The 26,402-nt window shown below is 34.6% G+C and overlaps 1 pseudogene; it reads right to left on the minus strand.

Annotated features, from left to right (window-relative positions):
• Positions 1-14,725: 14,725 nt before the first annotated feature.
• The window catches only part of LOC149542692 (uncharacterized), a 60,241-nt pseudogene continuing 48,564 nt past the window's right edge, over positions 14,726-26,402 (minus strand).

Below are 26,402 nucleotides of genomic sequence, written 5' to 3' on the forward strand. Positions count from 1 at the left end.
GGCAACAACTAAAAAATACATGGGCCAAAGAAAAAAAAGGTCCAAAATCTTAAAAAGTAAAAAAAAAAATTCATTAAATATGAATTTTTTGTCTTAAACTATATGAAGATGAAAAGGGAATGAAGTTAGAAATAAAAGTGACATCTTTAGGAACAAATAAAATGCTAGAAATAGAAACAACTCACATCTTCATATGTTTTAGCCTCAGTTGTATCATCCATAAGTTTTTGAGCATCATCCAAGTTGAACTAACTCTAGTTGGCTTTAATAGCATTTTTCTTTTCTCCAAATTTTGAAAGATACGCTCTTACTTGCTTGCTAGTTCTATGTCTTCTAGCTACAACCATATCCATAAATAATCAAACCTTTAGAAGTTAAACTAGAATTATTAAGATGAGATGAATACAATACATGACATTAAGTCCAAAAAAATTCCATGTTCAATCTATGCTTCCACATTTTTTATGCTAACTACAAAGTTCAATAGAATTTATGTATCTTTTATGATTCAATGGATGTTCATACCATTTTACAATTTCCCAATTTGGTACTAAAAAGTAGGAAGCTAGAATATGTTGAGCAGTCTAGTTTTACACCCGCTAATTACATTTGTCTTAAAATTTTCTAAAGTTTTTTTTTAACAAACCCCTTTCTACTTATCCGACAATCATTGTAGTCCATGTGACCACATTTATGTGAGGCATTTTTTCAAATAGTTTATGTGCCTTGTTTATGTTTCCACATTTTTCATTCATGTCTAGAATGGAAGTTGTAACTACAATGTATGATGAATGTCCTCTATCTAGTATGCTTTGATGAATGCCAATACCCTATTCTAAATCTTCATGTTGGCACTAGTAGGAGGTTGATTTTATAGCTACCAATTGCATTTTACTAGTTTTTAGTAGAGGTGAAAGCATATTCACCATGATAGATTTTCTATGTTCTAAGGTGATGTGTCCTTGACTTGATGATATTTTGGGGATGTGGGGAAAACTTTGGACTCCCCCCCCCCAACCACCACTTATTAAATTTTATTTTTGATCTCATCATGTTAAACATATTTTTGCATTGATCTTATCATGTTAAATAGTGAAAGTCTTCTATATTTGAATTTTTTTGTTTTTAATGCAGGTTAAGGACAACATTTCCACTTATAGTATTTGCTTATGTGTAATGGCCCGCCCGAAGATCCTTGGAAACAAGGATTCAAATCAAGCCAAGATATTTTTTTTTACAAGTATGAATGCACATGACAACATCATACAGGGATCACAACGATCGCAATGGAAGACTTTGCCACAATCCCAACAACCAACGAATCTCCAAACGCCACTACCCAACTGACACACGCAAACAAAACCAACAACGACAATGCACTTGATGAGGGCACAAGAAACAAACACTCATCAACAAAACACCAAGCTGGGGTAAAATGCAGGAACTAGAAATTTGGCTAAGCCTGAAATCTTGAAGCCCTGAAAATTGGCTAAGTCTGGATTTTTGAAGCCCTGAAATTTTCTAGAATCCATAACTTATCTCTGAGAGGTCTAAAACCTATATCAAACAAAAAGCTAAAAAAACAAGGAAACCTCCACACCGGGGAGTACCGAATCCACGTAAATCGAGGAATGAACACTCAAGAGCACTAACAACAAGGAAAGAGGAACATCTAACCATCTAAAACATAAAAGCAAAGCACATACTAAAATAAACATCGCAATGAACAAAAATACATTTCAGAACTAAACAACCAAATAAGTGCGCGGTTCCTCCCAACCGTCAATAGCATCATAAGACCATTGTGGGTCCTAGCCATCCCCCGCGCGTAACATCCCAAGCCACCGACCAAATCGTCGGTACTGTCATAATAGGGACATCACTACTAAAAACATGCAACAATATAAGCACAAGGAAATCTAACATGCTAGTGATTGTACACTGGATTTGTGTCACACTCTAAACCACTCTATCCAAATGACTCCATGAGTTGGAATGCTTAGATGCCGGCTTAGAGCTCCCTATCCACAGAGTGCAAGAAGTTAGTATTCAAGCATGAAGGCTCTCAGCCAAGCCTTGGAAATGTACTTCTTGCTAGTAAACCATGCAATGGGAGGTTCTTTGAGACAAAAGCAAGAGTGCCAATATCTTCAAGGAATCCCTCAAGAATGCAATGCAAGTATGGAAACTAAGCTAGAATGAGATCCAAAGTGGAGCTATGCTAAAACATGTATGAGAGTGTTACAGTCCAAATATTAAGCTATGTGAGATGGATTATTGCAAAATAGAAGCTAAACTAACATGCAACATGAATCTAAGCTAAAATGCTATGGTATGAGAGAATGTAGACAAGAAATAGAAGTTCTCCACAAAGCTCCAAAGAAACCTGTTAGAAAACTTACAGCATAACAATATTCAAAATGAGGATGGATGATTTGAGGGGGAAATCTCTCTCCCTTTTAAATTTGTATGGACAGTAGATGACCATTTTTAGGTGATTACATTTGCCCCTCTTTGACTAATGTGTGATCGATCTGGGAACACATTATGTCAAACAAAATAGAAAGCCAAGTAGGTAGTGATAGATATAGATGTCTAATTTCAAAGAATGAAATGCAGAAATAGATAGAAAGTCCTGAATGCACAGCCTAATAGTTGTAGTACTGAACACTATGAAGATGATGTTAGGATCTGAAAAGAATTCTAACACGTAGCAAAGAAAATAGATCAAGAGCAAGTGATAAGGTCAAACAAATGCTCCTAAGAAATAGATAGTTGTAGCAATCAGTGATAGAGTATTTCTGCCCTCGCGGGATTGAAATTGAAATGAGGTAAGGGGATGCAAAAATCAGCTAGAAATGAGAAAATTAGAATGTAGCAATGTCCAAGATGATAGATAGATGATTAGAACCCAATAATGACTATAAGAAATTGATAAAATGCCCCAGTTTGACTAGAGTTGACCTTGAAGGATATAGCATAAAAATTAGGTCGAAATGAGTAGAAAGGTGATTTTAGACATGAAACAGTGAATTGAAGTAGATACGAAGTATGGAAATGATGAAGACATGAAGAAATGAAGATGCCCCAGTGATGATTCAGAGATTAGACCTCAAAAGGTCAGCTAACTACTCAGAAGAAAGTAGGATTTTAAAAGACAATTTTGACCATCAAGATGAACTCGAATTTGGATTTCAATCTCCAAAATGAATCTAGGACATTGAAATTATTTAAGAGGTCAAAACTTTATATAATGTGATGATAAGATAGAAAAGAGATGAAGTGAAAGATTAAGAAGGTAAAGGACATGAACAAGAAGAAAGTAAAGAAATATATGAAAGGAGTTAGCTGATACGTCCACAAAAAGATGAAGAGAGAGCTTTCTCCATATGCAAGAATGCAAGACTAAGCTAGAAAATGAACCTAAAATGCAAGCTAATATGCAAAGTGGTTTACCAACAAGAAGCGCATAACATTTAGACTCTTAATTTCATCATTGAGAATTTATTAGGGACATCATGAGATCATACAACCATCACTAGTATAACTATGAGGATATGAATATGATTGATATTAGATAGGTATGTGGAAATCCAATCTAAGCATCATAGACATGTAAGTCAAGATAACTACGTGATTAGATTTCTTAAGTTTAATTTAGCAAGATTACACCTGTATTAAGGCATAAGCGCCAGGATAAACCCTGAGTGCGGTCTTGGAAAACAGTCAAGGATGATACATTTGTAAGTCAATGTGTTGAATAGGACCAGCATAAATGCTTACAACACTATAGACAAACAAAAGTATACCCACAAGCAGAAATCAAGAAAATATGTCCCATGCCCCCAGTCTTCTAGTCAATGACATCCTCAAAAAACTATTAGGGAGGGAACACATGGCAAAGAAATCATCATAGACAGCACACAAAGTAGATAAAGATCAGCATAGCTCAGTCGTTTAAGTGTTAAAATCTGTGTGTGTAAGCCACTTGGCCATTTCTTCAAGACTTGATTTTGATAGTGAGAAATATTGTGACATCAGAGACTGTAGGTAAACTATCTGTAAAGTGTTGAAAAACACTTGATGTCAAAGTGGGTGGGGGTAGTGTTGAGAAACACTGTTTTGTGAGTTGTCAAAGAAACCCTAATGCACAAGAATACCTCAATAGGCTAAGTAGCTATGCCCCCAAGATGAGGACAAGAAACAATTCCAAGCTAGGAAATGTGTAGCAAAATAGGTGATTGAGACTGATAGACAGAGGTGCAAGGGTCTCAAGTAGCACCTGTTTCTAGGTTTTCACCACTTGGTAGATTTTTTCAGGACTTTTTTTCAATTTTTTGAATTTTTTGAATTTTTCAATTTTTTTGGTGATACATCAAAGTGCCTATTGCTAGGTTTTCACTAAGATGATCTTTTTTTCAGGACATTTTCTGATTTTTAGGATTTTTTAGAAGGTTTTAGATATCAGTAGTTCTCAAGCAAGATCACATCATTTTCTTCCAATGTCTAGCAAGGTATAGGATATGATGGAACAACAAACCAGTGGATAAGCAAAGATGGATGAAAAAAGAGTATGAAGCAAGTGAAAGTGATCCTCAAGGACTGACTCCTCAAGAGTACCCAAGCTAGGGAAAGAGGTGAAATAGTCATATGAAGCATATTTTGGATAATCAATGGAAGTAATGAGAAAGATAGCATGTAGGATAAGCAATGAATCCAACAAGTGAGGTAGCATGAACTGTGTAGTCCAAAAGAGTAGCCATGTCAAGAGACCTATGAGAACCATGTTTCATTTATTATGATCAAGACCAAGGGGTCAACTAGATAGTATAGCAATGGGATAGAGAAATAAGAATAAAGCTCAAGATAGAGGATATGAGTGAATGGGAGAACACAATAGAAAATCTGGTGGATAAGATAGCCAATATGCAAAGATAGCTCAACATTGTCAAGATCAAAGAGAGAAGAAGGGATAGATGGATGATGGAAGAATTATACATGATGCCTGTTTGCCAGGTTTTCATCATGGTACTTATCTAAGGTGCCACAAGAAGTAGTTTCCACCATAGGATAAATTTATTTCTCTTTACTTTTGCTACCAAGGTGCCACAAGATGTGGTTTTCACTAAGGCACATTTTCATTTTTTTCATTTTTTCTATTTTTTCATTTTTTGAATTTTTAGAAAGAGCTGAAGCTATTTGAATGTAGATAATGCTCCTATAGAAAAGATAAGTCATGATAAGCCAACACCATAGAAAGGTATGCTCAAAGATGTTGATAGGGTGATGAAAGAGAAATGGTAGTAGGAAGAGTATATGGAGGATAAGAGTTTATGTATAGAAAGGAGGTGCAAGCTTTAGAGGATTTCATGTGGGTAGCTAAAATATTGGACAAGATCAACATTGACACACACCTTGAAGGGTATTGGAACAATGGAGGAATCATGGATGAAATAGCTTGAGATTTAGATGTATGAGGTGGTAGAAAAGATTTGGAAAAAAGTGGAGTGGAAGGCTTTGGAATATTTTTAGGAAGATTTTTGGAAGAATATGGAATGGAAGCTTTTGGAAGCTTGAATGTCAACTTTGAAATATTTTCAATATTCAAGTCTTTTAAAAGAGACTTGAGAATCCACATAGCTTTAGATTTTCCTCATTCTTTGGGTGTTTGAGAGTGCCTTTGTATAATGATGGATTTAGGAACCCATATTTTCTTTGGTTTAGCTCTTTGAGTAGTGGACCTTTGCGGTCTCTTTTGTGCATTTTCCTTCTTAGCATTCACATGTCAGTTAGATGGGACATAGTGATCTTTCTTTTTAAATGGATTCTTATGTTTATTCTCACTTCCAAAGGACTTGGGATTTGTGGATGAATAAGGATGATATGACTGGTTTAGATGTATAGATGGGTGAAAAGTCATCAAGGATGAGTGTCTTTGTTGATCTTGAGGTATTAGAAGAGAGCTAGGAGTGGAAAATGTAGGAGATGGAGGAACATAAGGCCCCAATATGGATGGAAGGTTTGAATGCTTTAACTTAGATGGATAAGGACCAAGGATAGATTTAGAAGATGCAAAGGGATAGTGGGAAGGGATATCCACATCTTTAGAGTGAGCAACATGGTCAAAGCTATCAATAGACTCATGAGTACCTTTGATAGGAACAACATTTTTAATAGAAGCACTTGAAGCTTGAGCACAATTTTGAAGTGGACATGGAGAAGTAGAACATGAGGGGACACTTTGATCTTGACAAGTAGCTTTGGATAGCATATGAAGAGAACTTTTCTCATAATATTCAGTAAGCTCAAGGGAGATAATGGAAGTGGTATCTTCATCATACTTAGGAGGTGGACAAGATATAGGATATGGAGGGGAAAAATATTGAAAGAGATGAAAGGGTGCTTGATCTTGATCTTTCTTGAAATTTATAGCTTTTTCTTTTTGAGAGTCCTCTTGACATGGAGCCACTTCTAAGGACAAGGGAGAATGAAGAGTGAATGGAGTAGTGCTTGGATTAGGCATAGTAGTGCATGAAGGTTGAGGATGTTTAGAATTAGTAGCATGGAAAAGGTTTGCAGCCAAGTGAAGGTTAGCTTGAGTTTCTTTTAGAGGTAGCCCTTGAGGATACATGTAGTCAATGTGGAAAGCATTAGGTTCTTTATTTGATGGAGGCATGTTGGAAAGCTTTGAAGTGTTGGGATATGCATGAGTGTTGGAAGAAGTGGAGGTTTTAATGGAGCCACTACTAGACATATGTTCATCAACGTAATCTTGCTCAAGAGAAGTATCCTCGGCACATGAGTCACTAGAGGTTCCAATAATTCCATTATCAATAAGATCTTGGATTTTATGTTTTAGCTTAATGAAATCTGAATTACTATGCTCATTATATTGATGATAAGCACAATAGATATCCAAGAATGGGTTTCCATATGAGCTAGACTTAGGTAACATGATGATCTTATTACCAAGAAGTTTTTGCAAAGTGTCATCATAAGAATCTTCCATTTTTGCAAAGTGTCATCATAAGAATCTTCCAAGGGAGCAAAAGTTCTATTAGAAGTATGTCTAGAGTCCTTTTTTTGTTTCTCAAGTGAATGGTATGCATCCATGTCTTCATCATTATTTTGGTCAAAGATAGGTCCATCATGATATCTTGGAATAAGCTCAAAGTAGGTATCACTTTCTTTCTCTCTAAGGAGCTCTTTAGATCTAGAAGATGAAGACATTTGATGTCTTGGAGTAGAGCATGTAGACCTAGAAGGAGAGGATGACCTCAAAAAAGGTGGCTCACATGAATGTAAAGACCTTAAGAAAGATTCATGTAATGATGCAATCTTCTCCTCTAACCTTTTCTCAAGTTTAGACTTCATTTATGTCATGCACTTAGAGAGATGAAGGTAAGAAAGATCATTTGTCTCTTCTAGTTCTTTGTATTGCGCATATAGATCTTGAAACTCTTTAGAGGCATGGAGGATATCATGATCATCTAGATTTGGCTTAGATTTGATAGCACAAGCTTTGAATGCCATAGTGGTAGATAGATAATCAAGCATGAAGGAGACTAGAGGAAGCTAACAAGGCGACACAAGATAACTTGATGTCCAAACTAGAGAGGTAGATTATTCACTTTCCAATATAGTAGAGAGAGATGAAAGTGACTTGTCAAATAATATGTCAAAGAAACTTACGACATGAATGACTCAAGTCAATAGCTAGACAAGATGCCCAAATAGCCAAATAGATAGAGCAAGTGGGGTGACAAGTGAACAACTCTCCAACCCAAGAGTGTAGTCAAGAAATCAAGGCAACCATTTCAGCAAAAAGATAACTAGCAAGTGGACATAGACCATGAAGATAGAAAGACCAAGAGAACTAAGACCAAAGAGCCACTTTAAGCATGTTCAAAAACTAGAGACATAGCAAATCAAAGTCAAATGATGAGAATCCCCTTAGCAAGCAACACAAGAAAATGTTTGCATTTGATGTTTTGACTTGGTTGACAAAGTTTGACAATAGTTGATAGCATAGCAAGTTTGATGTTCAAAAGCAATTTCTTTCCAAGAAAGATAGTGACACATGGAGTAGTCTTCAAAAAATCAAGCAAGGGACAAATAAACCTTGCATGATACAAGCAGATGTTAGGTCTTAAAAGAAAGCCGTATAACTATCATTATGTGTATGTTCCAAAGATTTCCATAGGTCTAGCACATTCGAGAACACATCAAGCAATATCTACCTAAAAGACATGGTTCATTACTCAACAACTTGGCCCACGCTTGATGCTCCTTCGCCTCACACCAAGTGGTTTCCCACAAGCGATATTGGCTTTGTCATGGAAATGCCATAAGCATAACCAAGGGAACACATATGGTGAGTGTAAATCTTGGGGTGATCCGGGTAGTCCACTAGGATCAATCCTTGCATCAAGAAGTTGAGTGGCTAAAAAAGGGTAGTTACTAACTTAGGGTGTTTAGATAGGGCTTTCGTTCATAGTGTTCCTCTTGCTCCCAATTACGAGACACCTCACCTTGCGATGAGTAACCGATCTCGCGACCACAAGAGTACCTTAAGCATTCTTGCCTAGTGATCTCCCTATGGTCAAAATCCTATAAGAAATCACAGTAGACGAAGACAATCACTATGTCTACCAAGGTTTTTTGTCCTTGATAGCCTTGAGTTTATAGTGGGTTGGAAGAGCCAGGTAATCTGCTTGTCCCCACTTGGGTCGTTCCTCTCAGGTTGTCCGAGAGTAGGCCCTCTAAAGGATTCTAAACTACACAAAGAGTGGATCAACTTTTGGAAGTCAAGATTTCTGAATCACCACAAGGGTGAAGAGCATACTCTCCTATTCCAATCATTTTCTCCCAAACACACCAAGAAGATTCATTTGCCCCTTGCTTTTGAAACCAAATGGCAAGTCAAGATTTTTGATTCACCACAAGGGTGAAGAACATACTTTCCTATTAGCAAAAGACTCCAATCAAAAGTTTTATGTGCCTATGAAAAATGAACAATTAGTCAATGCCACACATGAAAACTAAAAAGCAAGAAAGTTTGAGTTTTTATGCTTTGGGCAGCCCTGCAAACAATGTTAGTAGCCCTTGTGCATTTGAAGATTTGACATGCATTCTTTTTATGCAATGTTTTAATTTTTTCACAAGGATGGCAACCTGAAATCACAACTTGTTAGCACCAAAATTAAGTGTGAAATAACATAAAAATCTGCAATAAAAAGTGGTTAGTTGCCTCAAAAATTCAATTTATCTTCCAACCAAGTGCATGGAAAGAAAGTGCAAGTTAATCACAAATGCTCTCATTTTTACTCTTTGATTTTGACCTAGTCAACAAGATTGGACTTTTTTGCTATGATTTCATATCGAAAAATAAAAATGAAAAGAAGAGAACCCTATTAAAAATTAGAGAGCTTTCCAAAAATGCAAGAAATTTAAAAAAATCTCTTCATTTACGCTCTAAAGATTGATTTTGTCAAAACAGGCCAAATTTATCAAATCAAGTTTTTGATCCTTAATACGACCTCAAAATTCAAAACACAAAGAAAGAACCCCCATTAGAATTGAAAACCCTTTTTGGAAATGTAAGTTTTTATGAAAAAGCCAATAATTTGCGACCAGAAACAACTTTTTATGAAAAAAAATAAAAATCATAACTTTCTCAAATCACATCAAAATGCTCTTAAAATTGGATAAAAACATTTTGGATACATACCCAACTTGCAAAAAAAATTTTAGAACCAAACTCCAAGCGGTTTAAAAGATATGATCAAATCTTTAAACAAACTAGATTTTTGGCCTTCAAACCAATCTACTTATGGGTTGGCCTTAAAACCAAAGTGATAATTCTAAAAAAGAACTTGATTAGATCCAATATGCTGCTGTAAAAAACTAGAGATGAAAAATAAAAGCAAATGGTGCTAAAAACTTGATTCAAGCCCCACGGTGGGCGCCAAAAATGTACACTGGATTTGTGTCACACTCTAAACCATTCTATCCAAACGATTCCATGAGTTGGAATGCTTAGATGCCGGCTTAGATCTCCCTATCCATAGAGTGCAAGAAGTTAGTATTCAAGCATGAAGGCTCTCATACAAGCCTTGGAAATGTACTTCTTGCTAGTAAACCATGCAACGGGAGGTTCTTTGAGACAAGAGCAAGAGTGCCAATATCTTCAAGGAATCTCTCAAGAATGCAATGCAAGTATGGAAACTAAGCTAGAATGAGATGCAAAGTGGAGCTATGATAAAAAATGTATGAGAGTGTTACAATCCAAATATTAAGCTATGTGAGATAGATTATTGCAAAATAGAAGCTAAACTAACATGCAACATGAATCTAAGCTAAAATGCTATGGTATGAGAGAATGTAGACAAGAAATAGAAGTTCTCCACAAAGCTCCAAAGAAACCTGTTAGAAAACCTGCAACATAACAATATTCAAAATGAGGATGGATGATTTGAGGGGGAAAGCTCTCTCCCTTTTAAAGTTGTATGGATGGTAGATGACCATTTTTAGGTGATTACAGTGATAACGCATAAGATAATTTTACAGTAGATAACATCACCTATCACATGCTAAACAACAGTAAGAAACATATATACTACTAAAGCAAATCACATCACCTAATTATATGCTAAACATCATAATAAGGGAATGCGCCAAATAAAATCACATCATCTAAACATGATAAACAAGCATTCCAATGAAAGCATAAATCACAAGAAAGCATACTCCAGAACCTGAAGTACCAAGTGAAGACATCCAAAAATGGTCGCACTAAGACAAAAGATCATCTTTGTACACTAATCCCTAGCAGTGGTGAAGGTAGCTATGCCTCCCAACCACGTGGCACCCGTAGGTCCACACCCACCGTGCTGATGGAGATAATGATCCAATCACAAACACAGAAAACAACATCCATGGCTAACAATCACACCAGACAGTATGATGGCTGCAACCAAGAACTTAAGACAATGCAAGGAGTACAGGTCCTAGTCAGACACTCAAAAGGCTACTAAGTAGGGGCTGAAATCATGGAGAGTCACTTCGCATCGACAAGCCCAAGCTCGGATCATGCGTTTCAACTCCTCAACGAAGGGCCCCACACACACATTTTATTATCTTAAGTTTTATTACCAGTCACACATTTTCTTTAATTATCACTTAGTTAAAACTTCCTCTTCCAACCCTATGGGACTAAGGTCACCAGGCTATGAGATAGAAGCCCCCTCCATATGTTACCCTACCCTACCCATGTTCATCCTACGACAAGTGCCCGTGGGCATGCATACTCCCATCCCAACCCCAATGATCATAACTTCTGGCAAATCCACGGAAGATCGGGCCTCGCAAGTCACCCAAAAAATGTACGCATACGTACTCGTGTGTGGCGCACCACCATCACGAAGATCATAACATAAGGATAGGAATTAGAACACAATGCAAAACAAAACACCCAACTGAAAGCAACTCAAGAGGATGGATTCTACACGAATCCCAAAGCCAATAAAACTGTACATCATAAAATCACTCAACCGGCCTCAATTCGAGAGTATGGATTCTACACGAATCCCAATGATGTAACAAGACCAAAAGTCATGAACTTACTCAACCGGCCTCAATCTGAGAGTATGGATTCTACACGAATCCTAGCGTTCACGAAACAAAAGCAAAGGTCTAAAGGAAACCATAACAGGTGTAAAATCACTCAATCGAACACAACGTCAGGAGTACAGATAAAACATGCATCCCAATGCAACATAAAAGTGCAAAAGTGGTCTGATTGATACCCAAATGGATCATCCAAGTCCACGACCCACAATGTGCCAAGAAAACCCTAGAAAACAAGGCGGCATGCAAAACGAGGTAAAAATCCCAAATTTTGGAAAAACTTCAAAATTAAAACCCATTTGGCCTTTGGGTTCAAAAACCCCAAAAATTTAAAAATTAATGGAATCAGACACTGTATGCAAAAACGGCCAGCATAACGGCGTAAAATTCCAAACCCTCATCCCAAAAAATAGGAGAATGTTCATACCCACCCAACCGGGTAGAACTAGCATACAAAAATGGAGGGGAACACTAGTTCTCAACCTCCAAATAAACGACTACCAAAAATAGAAGCAGAAACAGAGCAGAAACAATAAAACAGGAAAGCCCTACCTCATAGCCAAAAGGGCAAAATGGGAATCTGAACCATAAAATAAATATCCTGCAGAAGTAGCTGAAAATTGCGGCAATCCAAGGTTTCCCCGAGCTGGATCCAACGAGCCCAACCTCGCGACGATCCCACGCCCATAGCTCCCACAATGAACAAAACAGTAAATCCTCATGAAGAGGATTTTGGGTTTTACTCTCCAACTTTCCAATTTGAAAGTGAGAAGTGATGAATTAAATTCCTTTTTGGATACTTATTCACTTTTCGAGTGAATAATCGATTAGGGCATTTAACCGGCCAATCTAGTTAAACCCTGAATCGACCCAAACGAAAATAGGCTATTCCTATAAATAGGAATTCATCTATGGAAAAGCTGCCAGAAATTAAAATAAATCAATTAAAAAGCCCGAAAATCCAAAAATACATAAATCTCCTGAACAACTTTCGCGACAATGCGAACCTCTAAATGCACAAACACGCTTACTGGTCTTATCACATAATGCAATGAGTTTGGATTTAATAATCACCGAAAGGTTTAAATTAAATATTTAATTAAGGATACGTCGACCATACAAAGGCGACATTGGTAAAATATGAACGGCCGACTCAATAACTCCATGTGCCACTACTAGGGATATAAATCCTGCACACTAAACAACACGATCAAGTACAATTGCATATAATAACATAGCCGAAGCAATAAATGCATTAAATCACCTAATTTAGCCATTTATTTAATTATATTAAAATAATCTATTTACATCACTCACGTTCGTAAAAGGCATAGCAACGTAGGAATGAAGTAAATAACCATAGCATTAAATCCATCATATAGCGAAATCAGAGGTATGTCCAAATACTAGATAACTAGATAACAAGATATCATCATAAAACACATTGTCATCTCAAAATGGCATCATCATGCAATATGATTAACTGAACAACATAGTAGTCTAATATCTATGATACTGGAATCAAAGAGTAACATTTGACCCTCAAGTCATCTCAAATGTAAAACATAACATGAGTAACAAATATCTCTCTAATCAGAAATATAAAAAGGTAAATGTCCACAGCACATAACCAAAGAATCCAACATGAACAATCCATTTAATTACTTACGCATTTAATAATGATTGATTACTCTGCATTAAAATGACATTTAAAACATATAAACAACCATAGTCATAACCATGACTAACCACTGCTACAGGAACCTAGTCCCGTGTAGCATGGTAATAGTACACAGTGCAATCTCTGCACACATCTCAGGGTAAGCATGGAACAACCTCATGATACCACATCGATCCTGGTAACCACTGGCACAAACCTCAGTGAACCAAAAATCACATCATAATCTCAAAGATCAGTCAAAAGCATAATCAAAGCAACTGATACAGAAACATAAATCTAAACACCTCAACGGTGTAGACCACTCAGGGTCACAATCATGATCCATCACAACAAAAGATCGGCAAGGTTGCATCCATTAGGACGACTTACAAAAGTCAAATGGGAGAGGCACTACATTATGTGCCTTCTTGTACTCTTGAAAAATTTGTGTGCCTTTTGATGTAGCTCTAATTGATAATGAAATTATGAATGATGGGAAAAAAGGTTGTAGAATATGGCATTGGGTTTGTCAATTGCATTAGCTTGAAAGTCTCTAAATTCTTTTCACCAGATCCACTTTGTGCACATGCTGCATTCATTTCTTTTGATTCCTTGCAATGACATTGTCAAATAGTTGTATTGTTTATGATTCCATATTCACTATACCACATTCTTGTGAGATGCTTTAACAAATAGTTCTCTTGCATTATACTACTCCAACTATACATGTCACTACTCGCATCACCATGACCACAATTCCCATAGTCATATTGATGACATCAATTATAACTCCTATTACTACACCAATCACAATGTCCACCACTCCTACAAATCTTGTGACAACACTAGTCACATCTACTACCACTCGAACAACACACACAACTGGATCACAACTTGGTGGATAATTTTTTTGGTGTGGCATATACAAGTCTATAGCTTGTCATAGATTATGCCTTTAGCCTTGGAGTCACAGACTATTCAACAATACAACAAGGAGTTGCCTTCTATTATCTAGAAATTTTTGCATCTCACACCTTATATTCTTTTGATAACTACAACAAGAAGAATGGCATGATTCCTGCTAGTTGTAACTTTGGTGGAAATGCAAAGGTAACTACTCAAGATCCCAGTAAGTTTCTCAACTTTAAAAAATAAATCAACAAGCATATGGGGTCAATCTCTATTTCCATCCAAAAATACATGATAATCAAAATATGTCCCAATGATGAGTTATTATCTCCAATAGTAAATCACCATTCCAAATGGTCAAATATAGTTCCCACATAATTTTTTTTTATCTACCCCTAAAATTATTTCTTTAAAATTAGGGAGACCATGAAAGAATATATTCACTTAGATTTTCCATTGTGCATCCTAGTTCACCAGCTTGCTACCACAAAATCCTACATTACAATAGAGCCTTTAAAGAGAGTTTTTTTAGGTTTGAGATGTTTTAGTTGTTGCAACCTGGCCACTGCTTTAAGAAATTGAACTTGAATTTGCAGTGACATCATTTTTAGTTGGATAGTGTGATGGTTGTTTATATCCACGATTTTGATAATGGTCATCTTGTGGCTACCCATAGTTGACCAACTCATCGTAGGTATGTTGACCATAACCTAGTTGTCTAGATGTGGCATATTCTTGCTGATTGGCTCCATTTTGTAGGTCAACAGGTTGGGTAGGGGTATGTTGCTGAGTATACCCAATATATGATGAGATTTGTTACCCGTACCATATCCATGTTGAATCCTATTGGCCATAGATATGTTGAGTTGTGCCTAAATGGACATATTCCTATATAGAGCTTTATGGTCCATAACTTGCTTGCGTTGACCCTTGCTATAGGTATGTAAGTTGGTTTGATCCTTGTTTCCCATAACATAGTTGAGAAGATAGTTATTACTTGAATCCTAACTGTGGTATAGGTTGTTTCCCATAGGAAGGTTAAGATGGTGCTTGTTATCAATATCCAAACTATGAAGCTCCATGTTGAGGATAGCTAAAAATTATAGGTATTAGTTGGTTGTAACCTTGCTAGGGTGTAACAAGCTTCCCATTCCCTTGTGGTGTAGTCCCTCAATTTGAAGAAAATTGGGGTGGTCCGTATCCTTGTGATGGAAGACCATCTTGTTGAGTAGTTTCAGGTTGTGTAATTCTTGGGGGGCCATAACCTTGATTACCATAGGCTTACTAATCATATCCTTTTTGTACATCTGCCTATTGTCCATATCCCTACTATGATGTTGCTTGATTCCCATAGGCCTGATTCCCATAGGCCTGGTTCCCATAACCTTGTACAAGATACCCCTGCTAGCCATATGTACTTCCTTTCCCATAATTACCAACCTAGGGCTACCCAAAGCCATAGTTTCTTTTAGTTGAATGTGCACTAATATGGCTTTGTTATCTATAGTAATCATAACCTCCAAGCTATTGCATTGGTCGACCATATGGCTAAGATATGCATTATTGAGGTGGACTAGAGTAAGGTGTTGATTATTGATACCTATACCCTAGTTACTACATACATAGGAGGTGCATGTGGTGGACCCCATTATGGAGGAGGTTGAGGGGCACAAAAACCCTATTTTTCATTGCCACATAGATGGGAGGACCTCTAAAATAATTCTCATTATTTATAACTTCATTGATCATTTCTTGAGTAGACCCATTTTCATTTTTGGTGCCAGTCATCTGCAACATCCTTTAAGTGGATACATCCTCCTCAAGATGATGTAATAATATCAGGAAGATGTTTCTCAGATTATCCTTATGTTAAGTTTTTTCATTATTTGTTTTAAAGAATTAGATTCCTCACCTTGCATAAATTCTTATGAGATATTAAAAAAAATAATGATTTAGTGATTATGCTTGTTTGATGTCTATCAAATTTATTTCAAACCATTGCATAACAAATTTTTTATTTCAAACAAGATGTTATTTCAACTTGATTCATTTTAACTGAACAAGTATCATATGGTGAACATTGGCTTTCATAGTTGTTTAAGAAGTTTTAGTATCGTGTCTCTTTGCTATAGAATCTTCATGTCAAGTTATTAAATTTAGACACTTAGTTTTGATTATTTCTCTCCATGTTCCATAATAAATTTATTTTCTAGATATTTTTTCCATGTCTTCTCCTTTCTGGCACCCAATATATATATATATATATATATATATATATATATATATATATATATATAAAGTTAATGCTTTAGAATTATCCTAATTTATATTTATTAAATAAGAATACAAGATTATCCATTTATTTTTGTTTGTTGATGCAAATAGTTATAACACTTGAAATGTATGGTATCAAGGACAATTTTCTCTTATCATCAGATATGATCTCAGGCTCTCTTTGTTCATGGAATGGGTGATGTGTTCAAGCTTCCATAATTGGACTAGACAACATGGCTACTAAATACATTGAAGATGTCAGTGTATGTAATGGTAGTTTCTCTATCATATTTGAGAATTGATGTTAACAAAGTTCTTGAAACATTTGAACATGGCTATCAGACCTATTAATCACTATTGCTTAAGATTCATACCCTTCAATATTCACATTTATAATTTATTTTATACATTCTTAAATGGTCTGCTGTAAATGCTCTCTAGTTTTTATATTGTGGAACTCTATACCCTTGAATTGTGTTGTTGCAAGATATACTTGTCAAAATATGGTCTTGGGTAAGTATTTAGAGCTAGGGTTGTATATTCAAAGGTACTTAGATAAACACTCAACACATATTCTTATGAGAGCATTGAGTTGGCTATAGTTTTTTTTGAAATGAAAGGATTCATAGTTTTCTAACTCTTATAATCAAATATTTTTTGCATTTGCATTTAGCCGTGCTTTAGAGATTCTAAATTATACTGGTGTTAATGGTAATCCAATGAGAATAATGTTTTCCGATCATGATCCAAGAATTCAGAAGAGTATCTCTACAAACATCTTCATGAAAATAAAAATGTTTCATCAAATTTTTTAACCTAGATATCGAAAGTCTAAAGGTCTTGAACTGTACTAGTATTTTATCTTTCAGGTGTAGCAAATCTCTAAAGGCAGTAGTATTACTTTGAGATCATATTTTAGTGATAAGTGATTTACTCTATGATTCATGTGTCAAACTATGTTGAAGTTCTAATGATTGATATTAGGTACATGGTCTGATAGTTCCCAAAGTATCTGCTTCATCAAGTAGAATGTGAAATAATAGATTCTTTAAGTAGGTCCTAATAGAATAGTTTCTCTTCCTTAAGTGGAACCTAATCAAATGTTATCTTTAAGTAGGATCTAAAAGAATAGGTTTTCTTCATATAAAAAGCCTAAAAGAATAGTTTATTAAGTGGAAACTAGGAGAAATTCTTTAGTGGAACCTAAATAAACCTATTCTGATGGATTCAGGTGGATAAACGATTAGTATTTTTGAGGTTCCCTTTGGGATATTTTTCTGCAACATGAAAGAAAAAGATGAAAAATAATATAAATAGTTGTAAACTAAGAAGCCAATTAAATCATAACATCTTAGGTTAAATATTTAATAAATTGTCTTGAGATGAATGAGAGCTACCAAAACCATGCATAGGTTGGTTGTGCCTCTATACAACTATCTTGGTGACAAATGTTGTCTCAACCTATTTATCTCATTCTTTTGGTTATCCTTATATATTTCAATATCTAACATAATTAAGTTTGAGATATATAATATAATTGGTCACTGAATTTACCATGTTTCTTGCTTCTTGAACATTACAACATATCGAGATGTCCATATGGTGAAAGTTTCCATTTTTGCACTATGTGCCAGAAGGAATCAATGCTCTTGGTCTGGCTCCTGTTCAAACAATACCTAACAATATGATGCCACCACCAAGGAAATAGCCTAGACCATTTGGAGATCCTAATGTAACTGTCAATGGTTATAGAACTCAACTGTATAATCATTTCAACACTCTTGAAGGTTGCTACTTTGGAGACAAATGTCACTTTGCTCATAGGGACAATGACTTGCAACCCTCAAATAATCTTTTTTAGTCAAATAGGTCCATGACAAATGAAGTTCCCATGCAAAGTGCTCTTGTAATGTATAAAAATGGTCCTCCACCAACATACCCCAACTCAACAAGATATGCAAATGGAATAGGATACACAAATTCAACTACCTATCCTGCCAACACTCTCTCCAACAATACACATTTTCATGGAGAGCCTACTCCACCAAGTATGGTGCTAATATGGCTCTTGTGCCAAATTATAATTTGATCATCATTGCCCCTAGATATCCAACTATGTTATTAACAAAATAAATAAATTTAATAAATTAAATTTAGAAGATTTAAATTGAGGTGATTTGATCATATTAACCTGCTAAAATTAAGCAACCACGTCTCTTTTAGTAGAAAGATTAATTGGTAGTTTGAAGTCTCTTGAACATTGTCCTTCTATAATATTGAAAATTGATAAACAAGATTTTCTCTATTATTAGCATTAGGTTGGAGTTAATTCCAAAGACAATTGATTGAGATTCACAATTTAGTATTCATTTTTGAGAGGATCCCATTATGAAAGAGGACAATTTCTACAAACCAAAGGATAAATTGTATCATGACACATGAAGAATTTAAGCTATACAAGTTCCATCTAGAAGATAGTCATAGGACTACAACATTAGAACAAAAGTTGTAGCTTTCTTGAGAAAAAGAAAACAACACCATATGAGTATATACAAAAGGCACATGCAAACTATATAATTGAAAGTGAATAATAGCAAACATGACTATATACAACATGAAAAGCTTACATGAATATATATAACAAGGTCAATATGAATATATATAGCAAGCACATGAATACTATAGAATTGAAAGTAGAAGCTAACATGAATATATACATCATGCACATGAATACTAGAGAATTGGAATTTGAATATGTAGATAGAATAAGAGTTTGTGTTTGATATGAAAACTAAGTCGTACAACCTTTAGAATAGATCTTGTTCAAGTAAGGCAGGTGAAAGAGACCAAGAGGCTTGTCAAGTGTTTTCTAAACTATCTAAGACATGATAAACTGAAGTAGGGGTTCTATTTGATATGTTATATATCTTCTTGGTTAGAACTCACATCGACTACATGTTCTTAAATGATTTTACATGATTAAGGTTTTCTCATTATTCTTGTTTTCTCATTGTATTTGGTTGAATAAAAAAGAAGAAGTTATAGATGATTGTATGCCTATTTTCTTTACTAGTTTTATTTTCTATAAATGGAACTATAGCCCCAAAATCACATGGCCATGCTTTCTTTTTTAATAATGCATTTCTATAGTAGTAGTGGTTAGTACGTTATAATCTTGTATAGTTAAATTAAATGTGATTTGTAGAGACATTGAAATTCTATGGTTATACTTGTGTAGCATATTACTGTCAAAAATCCGTGAGACAAACTCAAGGGTATAATATTATGTTAAATTTGAATATATTCATGCCACATTTCTTTTGGAAAAAATGAGTGTTGTAAACATATTTCCTAGAGAACCATTGATTTGTGACATCTAAATGCTATTTTATGTAATACCATACAGGTTGCACTGGTAAGAAAGCCTAAGGACAAAAAAAATCTACAAGATATAGCTCCTATCTTAGGCATTAAAAGTTTGGCCTACTGCTAATATAAATTACATTTATTTGGAAAAACTACTTAGCAGCTTACAACCATCAGGGCAAAGCAAAGATCCCTTAATAGCTTTAGCACAGGGCCTTGATATCATGACTATGGTGTTATAAAAGAAACTACATCTATTCATTCAAAATAATGTGTCATAGATAACTCAACTATGTGCAAACAAATCAAATATTTTGCAACTACATACTTTCTACACATTAAACTTCAACTTTGAATGTTATTTACTTATAGTTATCTTTTGCTATTGTTTTTCAGTTACTCAAGCCTTGTTTTAATAGTAAGCTATTAGGTATAGGGAAGTCATTTTCACACTATTAAAAATTGTGTTTGATGCATTTCCCATAGATTCCATGAATACAACATAGGATATTAAGATATCATTCCAAGGTTGAAGAATTGGAAGAGAAATATCTTTTAACAACTGCTACACCTCAAATATCACTTGAGACAAGCTCAGCTTATTCAATCATAAGTTTTATACTTTCTATTGTAAAGATGCTTGTTGAGGGGCATAAATATTTTATAGACCCTTTTATGATGCCTTTAGTACTTCACAAGGGAAATGGGAACAATTATTGACATATTGCAAAATATGTATACTTACTCTTCTTTAATGCTTTTAGTTTTATGAGCTAGCCTAAGTCATGGATCTTATGGCTCTTATGAAGTGGCCTAAGTGAGGAAAAATCATCTATTTTTAATTTTCCATATAAGTAATTATTATTTTAGTTTTCTTGATACGTTTTCACTTACTTCCTTTTGGCTACTATTACTTCTGAAAATAAACACTATACTGGTGCAAAATATCATGAGGGCTTAGTAGTCACCATTTTATTTTAAAAATGAAAAAATAATTTATAATCTATTTTTTTCATTCATTCTTTCCTTAAAAAATAAGAATTCATTTTGTACAACTACATGGTCAAAGGGTGGATGCATAATCTATAGCTACAATTGCATGTTTGATGCATGACCTTGGTGATGGTACATCAAAATTTAAGGCAATAGTTAAAATCACAAGTGGAGGAGAAATGCTTGTACACGAATGCAAGCACTTGACTATGCAAATATTACAGTGTTAAATGATTTGAGAAAGGCACAGATTCTACCGTACTCCTTGCAATACTTGATATAATGAAAGATTGGATTGAAAAAAACTTCAATTCATCTAGCTCTGAAACTCTTAATGCTATACATAACCTATTATAACTAAATACACAACTAAATATTCTATTAAATGTACTCATACAAGTCTATACACATTGTATGATTATTCTTCAAAGGGTATTAGCTCAATGGAAGAGCATTTGCTTTAAAGTAGGAGGATGGTGGTTCGATCCCATTTGACTATTGCTCCTCTTTTTTAGCATTTTGAAAATTGGCCTGCTAATCTCTACAATTTTTTTTATAAATCTCCTTAGGAAATTAACTTGAACAAAAAATATACTCCAAATTATACCAAGCCAATGCACATTTTTTTATTTTCTTCTTTCCATACAATTGTACCAGTACTACTTCAGAAAAATGGAGAAGGTTTTGAACAACCTATTGCATTCTTTAGTAAATCACTTCAAGATGTAAAGTTATATTATGATATAAATGAGAAGCATGAATTTTCTCTAAAAAATGCATACTAATGTTTTAGATGTTATTTGGTTGGTGCTATTGTTATAGCCTTTATTCCTAGTGCTATTGTGAAAGACATATTTTCTCAATAAGAGGTATCTAGAAGAAGACACAGATGGATAAATAGGATTCAAGAATTCAACATATATGTCCAAATCAAAAAATTAGTGAGAGACCAATGGTTAGCCAAACTGATGACACAATCTAACTTAGATGCTAATGAAATCAGTCTTGTAAATGAGGATCACTACCCTTACACTTGTGATATGGATTACTGTGAGTGGTATAAGAATATCATTTATTATTTTCAATATATGGAAGCAACACATACTTTTATTGGAAATGAAAGGAGATCTATAAAGTTATATGCAATCAAACATATCATTCTTAATGGCAAACACTAATGGAGAAACTTTGGAGGGATATTGTTAAAGTGTGTGAACCATGAGGAATCAAATAAGATATTAACTAAAATGCATTAAGGAGTTTGTGGAGGACATTACATGGCCAAGAAAAAATCCTAAAAGGTGATGAGAGATGGTTTTTGGTGGCTAATCTTATTTAAGAATGCTCATTGTTTAGTTAAAAAGTGTGACCCTTGTCAGAGGTTTGTTAGCAAGTTGAAATTTTCTAGGAACAACCCATTAAACCTAGTGGAACTTCGGGAACCTTTTCAATAGTGCAAAATGGATTTCATAGGAGAGATAGAAAATAAATCTAGTACTAGATATTCATGGATCCTTGTAGCAACAAACTATTTCACAAAGTGGGTGGAAGCTATCCCCACTAGAAAAGTAACTAGCAAGGTTGCAAATAATTTTTTGCTAAATAATATTATTACTAGATTTGGATGCCCATAAAGAATCATAATTGATAATGCCATGTGCTTCAGATCAGATGAGTTTATACAATTCCATGATAAACATGACATCACTAGATCTACCTCATCTCTATATCATCTGCAAGGAAATGTGCATGTTGAATCCACAAATAAGAGCTTGTTAAAGATCATTAAAATGACTCTAGATGACAACAAAATGACATGGGATTATAGGCTACCTTTGGAAGTTTAGGCTGATAGAGTGACAATCAAGAAGGCCACAGGGGTGTCACCATTTGATTTTCTATATGGGATTGAGGAAAGGATTCCTCATAACAACTTGATTGGTTTATATAACTTTGTCTAGAAGTACGATGAGTATGTTATAGATGATATGTAGGAAAGGATGGATGAGCTTGTTGGGTTGAATGAATGTAGAAGAGAAGCCTCTACCAAAAAATCCAAACTGGAGTTACAAATGAAACACTTGTTTGATAAAAAGGAAGTGGAGAGAAAATTTGAGCCTACAAACTTGGTGTTAATGTGGAATGCAAGAATGAAGGATAAGGTGAAGCATGAAAAGTTTGACCCTATATGGCTTGGCCCTTATTTAATAGACTCTAGGTAGGGAGAAGACTCATACATATTGAAAGAACTTAGTGGAGATATTCTTGAACTTCTAGTTCATGGATAGTTCTTGAAAAGGTATTTTTCCAAAAAGATACTTCTCTTTTCCATTGAAGGTAGTTAAGGGTTGTGCATATAGTTTTCTGTATATATAGGTATGGTTTTTCTTGTCATATGTGCATTGCTCTCTGTAGTGTTTTCAAGTATGTGGTCTTCTTCATCTAGAGTTTTTGAGCCCTTGTATGAATGAAAGTATTTAATCATCCCTAGATAGAGCCACTATTATCCCCCTTTATTGAGTGGTTTCTCCTTTTAAAGTTTTAATTTTCAATCCTTTTCAGTAACATCCTCATTTTTGAATTTTTTTATAAGGTAGGAAGTCTTGTTAGAAAACCCTAGCTAAACGAGCAAGGTTAAATCCTATTTTAATTTTCTAAAAACCTCTTAGGGGTTTTCTTAATTAGGATGATTCTATTTTTGGGTTATGTTCTAAGTCCTCATTGTTTTGTATCCCCTTTGTCGCTAACTTTTTTGGTAGGGCTTTTGTTTCCTTTTCTCAGTATTTTACCTTTTGTAAACCCTTGAAAATAGGCATTTTTTTCTTAACCGCTAGATCTATTGTGAATCAATGCTTGTTACTATATCATTATTCAAAGTTGCAAGGATGTGAAATATAGTGACATGGAAAAAAGGTGACACATGTCTAGTGGTTCCATATGAGTGTAGTGATATCAATGTTTGAATGTCAGTCATTGGATGCAAATCAAATCCATAGTGGTCGCATAGCCACCAAAGGAAAGTGTAGGATTTTAAACCATTGTGACATAGCAACATAGCGAGAAAGTGACACATGTCCATGTGGGCCATACAAAGAAAGTTTATGTTCCTTTTCTTATAGCTTTTAGATCAAAGGTGGGTCTATATTAGTTTTTATGTTGTTACCCAAAGTTGCAAGGCTTTTAGTCCATGCAACTAAATGACAAGGTGACATGTGTCCTAGAGTGCCAAGGGATATGATGCATCAATGGCCAATCTAGACCATCTAATTCCAAATAGATTAATGCTTGTTGTGATGTCTCTACAACTAGATGTGAGGTTTTTAATCATGGCAATATAATGACATGAAGTCACGTGTCCATGGTGGGCTACTTGTGAAAAATAATAATGAAGGAACCTAGAATGATTTGAATCATTTGATGCAATGTGTATCTATGCCTACCGTTATGTTGCTATTCAAAGTTGTAGGATTGTTAACCATAGTAGCATAGCAATAGGATGACACATGTTCTATGGCTTCACTACCAATACAGTAAGGATGTAAATAGGAAAAATAATTTCCAAATGGAAAACTGTGATTGGTTTTGAGATGTCATTTTGCAGGATGCTTAACAACAGGAATCCTTTCAAACTCCTCTCTTGAAAAGTTAATTTTAGATTAACTCAAAGGTTCTAGGTGATCTCACAACCTACTAGAATCTACTAAGTTGAAGATAAATGTGAGTGTTAACAAGGAGCCCTTTTTTGGTTCTTTAAACAATTTGGATAAGAGACCTTACAATCTACTTGCTATCTCAAAAGAATAAAACACACAAAAAGAAATATATTTTTGTATTTTTCTATTTTTTAATGAATGTAATCCAAAAATGCAACTATATGAATTCCTAATTTAACCAAAGGGTTAGTAATGCAAATAACAAAGATAGGGTAACAAGAAGTTTAAGCAAATAACATGAAAAGTAAAAATCCTAATGGACATATACCATAGAAACAACATGTCTACCAGTTAACCTTTGAAAAGATTAGTGGGTAACCAATGAAAATAGGGGCACCACTTCCTTAATTCCATTGATGCAATTGTTGATGGGAATTTAGTAACTGTAAGATGTTTCACTTTTCATCAAATCACAAGTCCACGAAAAGTGCACTCATGCAAGACAAAAAGCTATGCAAGAACAATATGGTGATCTCTTCTCAAACTAAGTATGTTAGAAAAATTTGTAGACCTATAGCAAACAACAAAATTAAAATATTGCACAACCAAAATAACACAATAAAACTATTGGCTCAATTACATTCCATGAACACACATTCACAAAATATAACACACTTAGACAAGAATCACTACACTCCAAATGCAAGCACCAATAGCATATATTATTGCATCAAAATAATGGAAGCCTTGAATACATATTACATTCTTGAATTTATAAGAAAATTTCTCCTCAATTTGTGTTGGCAGTGAGAGATATCTTTATGCAAACATATGCTTCTAAACTAATAAAACAAATCTATTTATGTACACAAACTAACTATCTAATTGATGCTTAGTAGGACTTCATCCATATTTATATCATTAAATGGATGCATGAGCCTTTACATGTCCTAAAACAAAGAAAACATGAGAAAATAAGAAGAAGAAAGAAATTAGATGATGTAGGAGTGTCTGGAAGTGCTAAAAATAGAAGCTCCATCTTCACTAGGTGTCTGTAGGAGTTAAACTGTCATCATAATGCATTTCTGATGCATGGAAAGCTCTAAATTTAGAACTAGTAGTTAAATATTGGAACACCTTTGACTACTTCAAAAACTTCTGGTGCACCTCTAAAAAAAGTGTACCATCCTTAAAAATATCTAACAATACATCACTATAATGTTTCTCTACCTCCAAAATTTGCTCTTGGGCTTGGTCCTTGAGCTTATGAATCTCTGCATGTAATGTCTCCATTACTTTATTTCCATCTGTAATCTTCTCTATCCAATCATCAATTTTATCTAACTCTTCCTCTATATATACCTCCTTTAACATCTAATACCTTTGGCCTTTAATCAACTATAATACTTGTAAGTCCTTGTCCTAGGTATGTACTTCATCCATCAAACCAATATGCTGATTCAAAATGGCTACTAACTTATTTGCATTATCCTACATATGCTATAGTAGATTAAGATTTCCCTATATAATTTGTACACCTTTCTCTTCAAAACTTTCTTGCCATTGCTGACAAGCTTTCAAAAATAGATCAAGTTGCACTATCTCTCTATCCTTTTTCTCTAGTGCTACATTCAATGTCTCCTTGGGATTTTCAGGATCTAAAGGAATAACTAAATCATTTAGATATCCTTTTATGATCTCATTTTGTTTCCAAAGTGTTATCAATTCTATGTCATTCTATTCTAAGTGCCTAAACATTTCTTTAATCCTAGTTGTCACCATCAACTTGGTAGTGTCCAATTAGGGTTTCCCAAGCATAACCTCCTTGATTTAATAATCCTTTGGATTCAATTCTTCAGCATCTATATGTGGAGGAGGGATAACAATGTGAGAAAATAGATCTTGGTTCTGATCACTCA

Source organism: Cupressus sempervirens, chromosome 8 (assembly GCF_028749045.1).
Source record: "Cupressus sempervirens isolate cs-2001-9-10 chromosome 8, ASM2874904v1, whole genome shotgun sequence".
NCBI classification, from domain to species: domain Eukaryota; kingdom Viridiplantae; phylum Streptophyta; class Pinopsida; order Cupressales; family Cupressaceae; genus Cupressus; species Cupressus sempervirens.